Raw genomic sequence first — 11,987 nt, 5'->3', positions numbered from 1 at the left:
TAAAAATGCCTTTTGTTCTGGAATTTTGAGTCGGTGGATGTGAATGGGTGGGGAGATGAATTTAAGGTCAGTTTCTGGGAAAGGGAGTTTTCGAAATAAATTGGTAATAGGAATTTTTATACATTTTTGTAGGTTCTTATCGAATTTCTTGGTTACGATATATAAATTGTAAACTACTACTACTTCTTCTTCTTCTTCTTCTTCTTCTTCTTCTTCTTCTTCTTCTTCTTCTTCTTCGAGAGAGAGAGAGAGAGAGAGAGAGAGAGAGAGAGAGAGAGAGAGAGAGAGAGAGAGAGTTCTCCTAAAGAGAGAGAAAGAATTAGAAGGAGAAATTTAATTCTCCCAGAGAGAGAGAGAGAGAGAGAGAGAGAGAGAGAGAGAGAGAGAGAGATCACCGCGTTTTTTCACTCTTTTGGGAATAGTTCATGGGTCCTCGTTAACGTGACGATGGCATCGCCATGTTTGTTTACCATTATCAGCTGATTGTGTTGACTGTCATTTGATCGGGTCTTACTCTCCACCCCACGTGATTAAGGTTGAACGATGTGGCCTGATTTTTTCTTCCCCCTCAGCCAAATTTTCATTCTTCCATTTTGGTAAAGGAACGCTGATGGCCGAATCTAATAAAATGTGACTATCATTGGAATTGAAAGTACTACATTTTTTATAAGATTCTTACGTTTTTGTTGAGTGTCTTTGTGTTATTGAGACATATTCTATTTGTTTTTTTTTTTAATTTAGAGTTTTAAGTTTTCGTTGGGTGTCTTCGTTTTATTAAAACATAATATCTTCTCTCTCTCTCTCTCTCTCTCTCTCTCTCTCTCTCTCTCTCTCTCTCTCTCTCTCTCTCTCTCTCTCTCTGAGAATTCAGAATTGATTTTTCTCACGCTTCCTGAATGTGGCTGTTAACAAATAAATTATCTCCCCAGTAAGAAGCAATGTCTCATACTTAGATCGCGAATTAATTTATCTAACACGAATTAATTTCTCTTTATAGTAACTCCTTCACATCTAACAAGGGTTTTAAGACCCCTCTGTAATACTGTTTTCGTCTCACCCGTGACCAGGTGCTTGCAAGGTACTTGCACTAAGTTTAACTTAGCTTTCATTCCGTGGTAGTTAGTTCTCACTGCATATTTTATGCGTAATTCTTTGATCATTCTCATGGAAAGCTTGTTGACTGTACTCCATTACAGTTTTCCTCGGACGTCAATTAAATCTGTGGTATTATGGTTCCATGTAGCTGATTTAATCATTTCTCCATACCAGTCTTTCTTTCTTTCTTCAAATCTTCAGCTGAAAACCCTTATAAGAATAGTCAGCAGACTATAATCCCAAGAAGGTTCCAAAGGTAAATCAGCCTGCAGAGAGAGACAGGCTATAGAATTGAATTTAATATAGAATTTATGCCAAAGGCCAAGCGCTGGGACCTATGAGGTCATTTATCGCTGAAACAGAAATTGACAGTAAAAGGTTTGAAAGGTGTAACAGGAGGAAAACCTCGCAGTTGCACTATGAATCAATTGTTAGGAGAGGGTGGATTGTAAGATGGGAGGAGGAGAATATGAAAGGAGGTATAGTGAAATGAATGAAAGGGGTTGCAGCTAGGGACCGAAGGCACGCTGCTAAGAACCTTAAGTAATGCCTACAGTGCACTGCATGAGGTGCACTGACGGCACACTACCCGCCCCCCACCCACCTTACAGGTGAGATAGGTTACAGGAAAAGGTGACGAATAAATTCACGTGAGGGAATAGAAAATAAAACCGATACACCTGAATATCAGGCGATGTGAGCAGAGAGAAGGAACGAATTTCCTCGCTTAAATATTCCCTTTCGTTTTGTGAATACCTTAATTTCTCCGTTTGTCTTCGCCCAGAGGAAGTTCAGTAGGGCGCATTCTACCTTTTTTCTAAGATGCCAACAATTCGTTTCGACTGTACTGACCATTTGCTGTTTATTTCGTTGTTCCAGACTTCTCTGATTCATCTGTGTTTCCCTTTGTATTAAGGTTGGCAGCGAATTCTGAAAAAAATAATATCCTAACCGTGAAGCCTGTGAAATTCATAGTGGTTAAAAGCCTCAGTATTTTATGGAATTATAACAAAAATATTGCCATTTGTATAAAGGTACATGTTAATTCCATACCCGCTAATGCAATTCAATAAATAAAGCTGCTTAAATATGTTTTTATTCATCAGAAAATTCATCGTTTCATGCTGCCAAATCAGCCATGTTTAAACGGGATTAAGAAAAGTGGATCATGAATTATTTTGGTCATATTTAACTATGTGAGGCAATGAAAATGTAAATATTAATTACGAATAATTTTACTGCCTAACGGGAAATTTAATATAAAAAAATATACCGTAAAAATAATATACAAATAACAAGAACATAAATGTTGTAATGGCATCCTTTCGCATTCAGGTCTGTTGTAGACTTGCATCGTATCAGTCGCCATTTCAATGAACAAAAATAACGGCGCAGTTTTTTTTCCTAACCCTTGTGCATTATTCATTCATTTATCAAGCATCCAGTTCCCTTGGCCTGTTTACAGGTTCCTGATTCTGTAAACAGTCGGTGCTTCTGGCTATGACTCTCCGGATCTCCTCCTTTCAGCTTCGGAAATTACGTCGTCCATTATAAATCATTCTCCCACGAATTTGGTTATTTTCCTTTTATCCCGCTAACAAGGTCTTCGGGGTTTTCTCGTTTCGTCTCGTCTCATCCATGATGAATCATTCGCTTTCGAAGTTTGATTGGTTCGCTTCGGCCCTCTTCAGAAGAAGGTCACGCGGGTTTTGGTGGCACCTTTTTTTTTTTTTAGAATATATTTTCAGATGCGTTATGATATATGAATGTGCTTTTAGCTTGCCTTTCTTGATTTTGGTAACTTAAGCATTCATTATGTTGTGTATACATTTATCGAAAATATCTTATACGCAGACGTACACGTACACGCATATATATATATATATATATATATATATATATATATATATATATATATATACATGTATATATATAGGTATGTATATGTATATTCATATATATACATATATAATAGTATATATGTATATATATATATATATATATATATATATATATATATATATATATATATCTATATCTGTATCTATCTATGTATCTATCTATCTATATATATATATATATATATATATATATATATATATATATATATATATATATATATATATATCTTAACAGCAGTTTCGTCAGTTCTTTGTATCAATCGCTTGAAGACTATGAGATATCTCTCTTCGTTCATACTAAGTCAGTTAACTCACCCCTTTTGAAGAAGAGGATACGTCACTTCTCTCTAGTGAGGCATTTTCGGTTTTGACAACTATGTCCATTTCTGTTTCATCTTTGTAGATGAAGTATTTATACGCTTATTTATACATAGTTTTCAGACATCTGCCTCTTTGTGTGTACTGTCAAACTGGCATAAATGCTGCGAATTTCTACTACTACGTTTTAATCCTCTTGGAGTTTTCTACTCTTTTTTTTTAGATTTTATTATTATTATTATTATTATTATTATTATTATTATTATTATTATTATTATTATTATTATTATTATATAGCTGTCAAAAGTGAATATATTCCTTAACGTTTCGGTACTTCTCTTTACCATTTACAGATAGGCGAATGAAGCCGTATTTATACCCGAAAGCGTGCTTACAGAAATCGTATTATTATTATTATTATTATTATTATTATTATTATTATTATTATTATTATTATTATTATTATTATTATTATTGTATATCAGGTCCACATTAATATTCAGTGGTGAATTATAGTTAGACTGAAAATGAACCCAGGAAAGGGTTCGAAAGCTCTTGTAACGTTTTTATAAAATCAACATAATTCTCCACTGAATATTATTGTGGACCTGATATATAGCATATCCCGTTCTCGATCTAGGGGAGAAAGCCCTAATTATTATTATTATTATTATTATTATTATTATTATTATTATTATTATTATTATTATTAGGTGGAATGTATTCATAAATACATACCTACATGCTTACATACTTGAATTCGTGATGAAATCAGCCATTTTTTGCCTTCTCAGATGTCTGTCGGTAATCAGACTTTTCCAGAGAATGCAATTAACCAACTTTTGGGGTAGTAATCCAATCCCTTTTGCATAGTAAAAATCTCTCTCTCTCTCTCTCTCTCTCTCTCTCTCTCTCTCTCAGGTATTAGAGTGAAGGATATGTATGCAGTGTGTGATCAGGAGATAGTAAATGAAAGCATGAGAATAGAAAATTATCCATATTCTTTATGTCTGAGCGAAAGGGAACAAAGAATAGGAAAATAGAACACCATTTTTAATTTCGGTCTGAATAGAGAGGAAGCATCAGTAACAAAAAAGACTCAGGAAATATCCTCTTGTATTTATTGACTATTTATGTACTATTTATTTTATTTACTATTTTTGTGACGGCAGTTCGTAATCTGTGAATGAATGACGTCACGGAATGACGTCAGTCACTTGCCCCCCAGCGACTCGGGGTAAACTAATCTGTGTTTTTTTTTCGTGAACGTTATTTGACATCTGATAATAACGACGGTGCTTCGTTGGATATATTGCAGTTGCTATTTGATATTATATCTTTTACTACTTATTGTTGTTGTGAATGTAATTACTTTCCATTCATACGTTGATGTGAATATTATTTCATTCTAAGGTTGACCTTGTCTAGTCTAAGCCTGTAATTGAAAAAAATATACGTATTTTTTTAAGTGCAAATTTTATTTGTTGTTTAGGTATCATTTCATAATTATTTTAAACTGTTCGTAATTTACTTATTTCATGTTTGGTAACTTCACGAGATTTGAAGTTTGTTTCGTTATTACTTTCATATATTGCGATTAAGGCCGAAATATGTAATTTTTTATTACGATATAATTACATGCAATCATTTCCATAACTCCAGGTACATATATATAAGCATTTCCATTATTTAATGCAATTATTTTATGGTAAAAATTATCTCTCTCTCTCTCTCTCTCTCTCTCTCTCTCTCTCTCTCTCTCTCTCTCTCTCTGTTTTCCAGATGTAAGTTGTATTATTATTAATGATTGTTTATGTTTAATTATAATGTTCATAAGTTGTCATTTGCATATACGTAATCTCTCTTTTCCAAGTCTTGTGTTCACATCTGTGAATACAAGTGTAAGTTGTATATTTGTAATAACGGTTGTTTATGTTTAATTATAATGTGCTTAGATTAACATGTGTGTGTGTGTGTGTAACATAATATTTATGTAAGTATGTATGCTTAATATGCCTGCATCAAGTAAAAATATGAGAATGAAAGCATGACTAATAAGACTAATACATCAAAATATATTTAAGGTTAGAGAAACGGTATGCAACAGGAAGCATGTATGCTTAATATGCCGGCATCAAGTAGAAATATGAGAATGAAAGCACGACTAATAAGAGTAATACATCAAAATATATTTAAGGTTAGAGAAACGGTATGCAACAGGAATATCAGTAAATTACCATCATAGCTCCATGAGCCTGCATCTGTATGAAGATGCAAATCTGGGTACCTGTACTTCAGCATAGACTTGCATTATAATTAAAAGTAAACAATCATTAGTAATAATACAGTTTACATCTGGAAAACAGAGAGAGAGAGAGAGAGAGAGAGAGAGAGAGAGAGAGAGAGAGAGAGAGAGAGAGAGAGAGATCATTTTTACCATAAAATATACTTTGCAATGAAGTACTTGCATTAAAAATGGAAATGCTATATATATATATATATATATATATATATATATATATATATATATATATATATATATATATATATATATACTGTATACTGTATATATATACATATATATATATATATATATATATATATATATATATATATATATATATATATATATATATATATATATACAGTATACCTGAGTTATGGAAATGACTGCATGTAATTATATCGTAATAAAAAATAAAATTTTTTCGGTCTTAATAATAATATATGAAAGTAATAACGAAACAAACTTCAAATCTCGTGAAGTTACCAAACAAGAAATAAGTAAATTACGAACAGTTTAAAATAATTATGAAATGAATATTGCTTAAAGTACTTGATGTAAAACACTGGAAAGGATGGCAATAAGTATGATGAAACTTAGATGTAAAAAATTGAGAAGGATGGTAATGAGTGTGATGAAAGCTTGCTTGTGCACGTGTGTGTACGCCTGTTTGTGCATTTAGTAATACGTATGTAATCATTTATTTTTTTATGTTGGATTGGTGTGTAACTAAGGCGCAAATGATTACTGCGTAATAGAAACCATGGCTCTTGTTAGGGTTATAACATATTTTTCAGTCGTTTTTATTGGCTAAAATGCAGTTATATCTGGCCTCATTGCTTCTTACTAATATAATGCCAGGATTCATTCTCATTCCCGAACGTCTAGAAATATGACGTCATCACTTCCAGTATCGACCCTTACTTACAGAAAACGGATAGACGGTTAGAACTCTCGCCCCGTTACAGAATTCATGAAGCTCTTGTTGTTTCTACTGGTAATGAGGAGATAAAGCAGAAAATTAAAACCGTTTTCATGAGCTGAAAGCATTAATCACCCGACTGCGAAATTCCCTTGTAATTTGGTTTTCATTACTTTTTTTTTTCCAGCGAGAGAAATGAGATTATTTTTCCATCAGCAGCGTATAAAGCTCATTACCGCGAAAATCTCCTGCCAATTAGAACTCGGCGAAACGTTGAACCTTGCTTATTTGGGAATTTTTTGTGGGCGGGTTTAATTGCGGGTGAAAAATGCCTCGTTTTGGGGTGATACCAGCGTTTCCAGTTTTATATCCCAGCCTAATTTTCTTGAAAAATTGTTCTATCCGTCTTTTTCCTTATACGATACATAACATATTTTGGGTATTATGATACAATGTAATACCATGGCCACTTGAAACTTTTCGCTTGGAAGGATTGAGTTCGAAAGTTACTTTAAAAAAAATCATGGTATTTATAGACTGTCGAGTGCTTGGAGCTAAATGGTTTTTAGTGCCAAACTTATGACTCTAAAATTTGTTTTTCAAGATATACTTGGTCATCCCATCCAAAGCAAAAATGTGCACACGAAGCTGAATATGCATATATTTTCTGTATAGATGGAAGAGTGTATACATTGATTTTTTTTTTAACGCAGTACTATTTAGTTTTCTGTAAAAGAAAACTATTGTGCCGGCTTTGTCTGTCTGTCCGCCCCAAGGTCTTAAAACTACTGAGGCTAGAGGGCTGCAAATTGTTATGTTGATCATCCACCCTCCAATCAGCAAGCATACCAAATTGCAGCCATCTAGCCTCAGTCGTTTTTATTTTATTCAAGGCTAAATTTAGCCATAATCGAGCTTCTGGCAACGATATAGGATAGGCCACCACCAGGCTTTGGGTAAAGTTTCATGGGCCGCGGCTCATGCAGCATTATGCCGAGACCACCAAAAGACAGATCTATTTTCGGTGGCCTTGATTATACACTGTAGCGGCTGTAGAGAAAACTCGATTGCGCCGAAGAAACTTCGGCGCATTTTTTTACTTGCTTTTACAGGTAGTAGAACACACGGGATTTCAGTGGTGCTTACACGAAGAGTAATTCCTTGTATTCTTATTTATTTGTCTTCAATGTTCTCAAAATTGTTGCTCTGATTTTATTGTCAGGTTTCGTAATCGGTATGATTTTATGTCCCATCCCCAGTGGTCGTTCGTTGTCACTGTGCGATATGCAGATCTATTCCTAGTTTATTTTTATGCACATCCACCCTTCAAAAACCTTCTGTGTATTAGTAAAAACTAGCTAATGGCTGCACACGGGACCGTGTACAGGATTTTTAGGCGGTTTGAAAATAAGACAATTTTTATTTTTACCGTAACTTTTACAGTGAAGGTACATAGACTAGCACACAATTGTCACAGGCTAAGGAGAAATGAATGAACAGTATATTGTTTTCTTGAAATAGAAACATTGTTCTGCTTGCATTGATGAGTGCCGTAATTTTTTTCCAGTTAAATTTTTTGTTCATGCCTTTCCAAATGCGGGGACAGGGGGTGTCAGACACCCAAATTTACCCACGCCCCCCTTGTGTAGGGCCCTGGTTGCACATCAAGTGACAGCTAAAAAGAAAACTGCACAAATAGATATGCCAGTCATTGATGTTTATTTTATGTTTGTGTAATGTATTATGCTAAACCTTTTCATCGACGTGTTACAAAAAAAAATATACATTCGTAAGCCTTATAGAACTTACCGACTAAGTTTGAATAAAAGAAATAGGATATAAGTCTCAATCTATGCATAAATTAAAGCGATGTCGAGTGGATTTGCCCACATTTCCCCATGAACAAATTATATGAAGGATGACCCACAGATTGAAAAATTTATCAACCAGAAAATCTTGACACGGGTTGAAATTTTTGTAGTGTTAGCTGAACGCGATTTCTATTCCATTGCGTGATGATTTCTCAACTGGCTTTTGAGGATAATAGATTAGGTGAGGCTAAATTTCACGGCCAGCAATATCCTTGACTCGCGTTTACCGAACAAAAATGATAATTCATGGCGGAAGTTATTTTTTCCTTTCAGAGCATCAGAATGAAAAGGGATTAATTTTCCGCTATTATTATTCAGGACTGTGTATTATTATTATTATTATTATTATTATTATTATTATTATTATTATTATTATTATTATTATTATTATTATTATTATTCACAAGAACTCTCTATTTTTAAGGAACCTGTGTACTTATTATTATTATTATTATTATTATTATTATTTTTATTATTATTATTATTATATTATTATTATCATTATTATGATTATTATTATTATTATTATTATTATTATTATTATTATTATTCCCAAGTACTATGTATTCTAAAGGAACCCTGCTAAAAGGCCATGACCTCGCCTCTGTAATTGGAATGACCTTACTCGTGAAAAGAAAGAACCGAGTGAACAAGAAGAAACAGAGAACAAGTAAAAAAATGCGCCGAAGTTTCTTCGGCGCCATTGAGTTTTCTGTACAGCAGCTACAACGTATAATCAAGGCCACCGAAAATAGCTCTATCTTTCGGTGGTCTCAGTATAATGCTGCATGAGCCGCTACCCATGAAACTTTAACCATGGCCCGGTGGCGGCCTTTCTTATATCGTCGCCAGAAGCACGATTATGGCTAACTTTAACCTTAATAAAATAAAAACTACTGAGTCTAGAGGGCTGCAATTTGGTATGTTTGATGACTGGAGGGTGGATGATCAACATACCAATTTGCAGCCCTCTAGCCTCAGTAGTTTTTAAGATCTGAGGGCGGACAGACAGACAAAGCCGGCACAATAGCTTTCTTTTACAGAAAACTAAAAATGGTTGCTGGTAAAAAAATAAAGTAAAGTTAAGTCTAAAAGATATTTGCCGTCGGGTCGGAGATTAAATGAAATGGGAGTAAGAGCGAAGATAATTTCCTCGTCGTGTATTGCTGTCAAGAAAACGGTCTTAATTAAATACACATGTAACGGATGAAGATAAAAAGCTTAATAAAGTGCAAGGTTGGAAGGTATTAGGCTCCAGTGGAGGGGACTGATATACCTTAGTCGTAGAGTGAGGATGCCAGGTTGAATTCATCTGGAAAACGGAACAAATATGCTTCTATATAAATGTACAAGCTTATTCATTTAGTGTATACCTAAGTTTTTGTCCATTTTAAGTACGTACGATTTATATAGAGATATGCTCATCAGCAAAAGTTCAGAATTAACCAAATTTAATCTTACTAAGTAAGTATACCTTAGTTTTACCAGACCACTGAGCTGATTAACAGCTCTCCTAGGGCTGGCCCGAAGGATTAGACTTATTTAACGTGGCTAAGAACCAACTGGTTACTTAGCAACGGGACCTACAGCTTATTGTGGAATCCGAACCACATTATAGCGAGAAATGAATTTCTATCACCAGAAACAAATTCCTCTAACTCTTCATTAGCCGGTCGGAGAGTCGAACTCGGGCCTAACGAGTGCAAGGCCACAACTCTACCGACTCTCCTAAGGAAGAGCTAGTTAATCTTACTGTATATACTCATTTCTTAGTTATAAAATTGAAAATAATTTCCATGCCTGTCCTTCCCACTATTTATAATGCTTTACTTTGGCACACTCCAACACTTAGGGAAGTCTATGGACTCATAAACTTTAACAGGGGAATTGAAGTTTAAATGTAATATTTTTTTTATTTCCTTTGGGTAGTAAGTTTGTAAGTTCCACTTCTATTACTCTGCCCTTTTTTTTACCTTATCATATCACAGATACTCTGAAGATGATAACAGGAGCTATCGGAAAGCAAACTGTAGTATTTTATTAATTGTTCTTTAAAACTTTGCATGTTAGAAACATATCTCATTTAATGGGTCTTTTCCTCCTGTTATTATTATAATTTATTATTAACTTTAATATACATTCTTATGAAAAAGGCAATACTGAATAAACACGCTTTGCATGATTAAGAGAGAGAGAGAGAGAGAGAGAGAGGATGCGGCTTTAAGCTTCAACAGTGTCTCACTTTACTTTCGCCTGACTTTAGAAAAGTGATACTTTAACTTGTTCTTTAACTTTTTAGCTCACCTGAGCTGAAAAGGTGATCAGCTTTTCTGATCGAGATTAATCAGTCAGTCGTCTGCATGTCAGTGTAAAAGTTTGTCTGGAGTAAACTTTCGCCCTTTAGGCTTCCCCTTCAGAACCAATGGATCTTTTGATAGAAGGGAAGATAATTAAGAATTAGTGAAAATAGGGCGGTTTCATTTGAAAATATTTTTTTTAAGAATCACTTGTCTACAAATGGCAAACTATACTTTTAAGATTCCTGATGAAATGTATTTTCAAGTTTGGTCAGATCATGACCCATCCTAACCTTGGGTCATGATTTGACCAAACTTGAAAATACATTTCATCAGGACTCTTAAAAGTATGGTTTGCCATTTGTAGACAAGTAATTCTTAAAAAGAACGTGGGTTTAATTCTTACGTGGGAATACGTAGCTTAAATTCAAATACGTTCAAAGCATGACCACACGGCCCAGTGTGGGGTCACAATAGGCATCCAGACTTTTACATAAGAATATATGGTAACAATATTAATAACTCTGTTGCAAATGCAGCTAGGTCTCAGGTGTCTACTATGACCCACGGGTCTCTTATTTTATTATATCTCATTATCATTCGCTTGCTTTCCATGTCTCGAGTGTAGAGCACAAAATCAAGGTATCCTCTTTATGGCTTAAAAAGTGGCGGTCACATTCAAACAGCTCTTGAGATCAATGCCCGAATAGACCTGTAAATTTATGAAGCTGTGAATTGGGTCTTTTGTGAACTATTTCCGGAAACTTGCACTTCTTGTGACCATCCCTTTCACTTTTATGCACCTGTAAACTCATTCTCATTTTAGCGAGAGGACAAAAAATCCTTCGTTGATTAATCTCCTTCACGTAAAGACATTTCAGATTCAGGAAATTCTAAATATATATATATAAAAAAGTTAATTATTCAGCGCTCTCTTTACTCCAGTGTCTGCAAAGGAATGGAGAGGTGAGGGAGTGAAACTGATTATTTAATGGGAATAGTTGGGGAAAAGGAAATTCAATTCTAAACCCTTCATCAAAGAAAATTGCAATTTTACATTCGTCGTATTGCAACAGAATATCCTTAATCCCATTCGACTGTTTGATGTGATGAAACATTCTCACGGACTGGACATGTTCTTATCTCTAATTTGCCTTTTTCATTTATTCCTTGTCTTCCTGTAAAACCTATATTTCGTGATTCTGCTCTTTGTTATTATCTAGAATGGAACGAGATGATCCAGATTCTAAGGGAAAGACTGATATTCCTGATGACTTTCTTCCTATCAGTCAAATACCT

Source organism: Macrobrachium rosenbergii, chromosome 17, assembly GCF_040412425.1.
Source record: "Macrobrachium rosenbergii isolate ZJJX-2024 chromosome 17, ASM4041242v1, whole genome shotgun sequence".
NCBI classification, from domain to species: Eukaryota; Metazoa; Arthropoda; class Malacostraca; order Decapoda; family Palaemonidae; genus Macrobrachium; species Macrobrachium rosenbergii.
The sequence above is the reverse complement of the archived record's forward strand: the minus strand, read 5'-3'. Positions refer to the sequence as shown.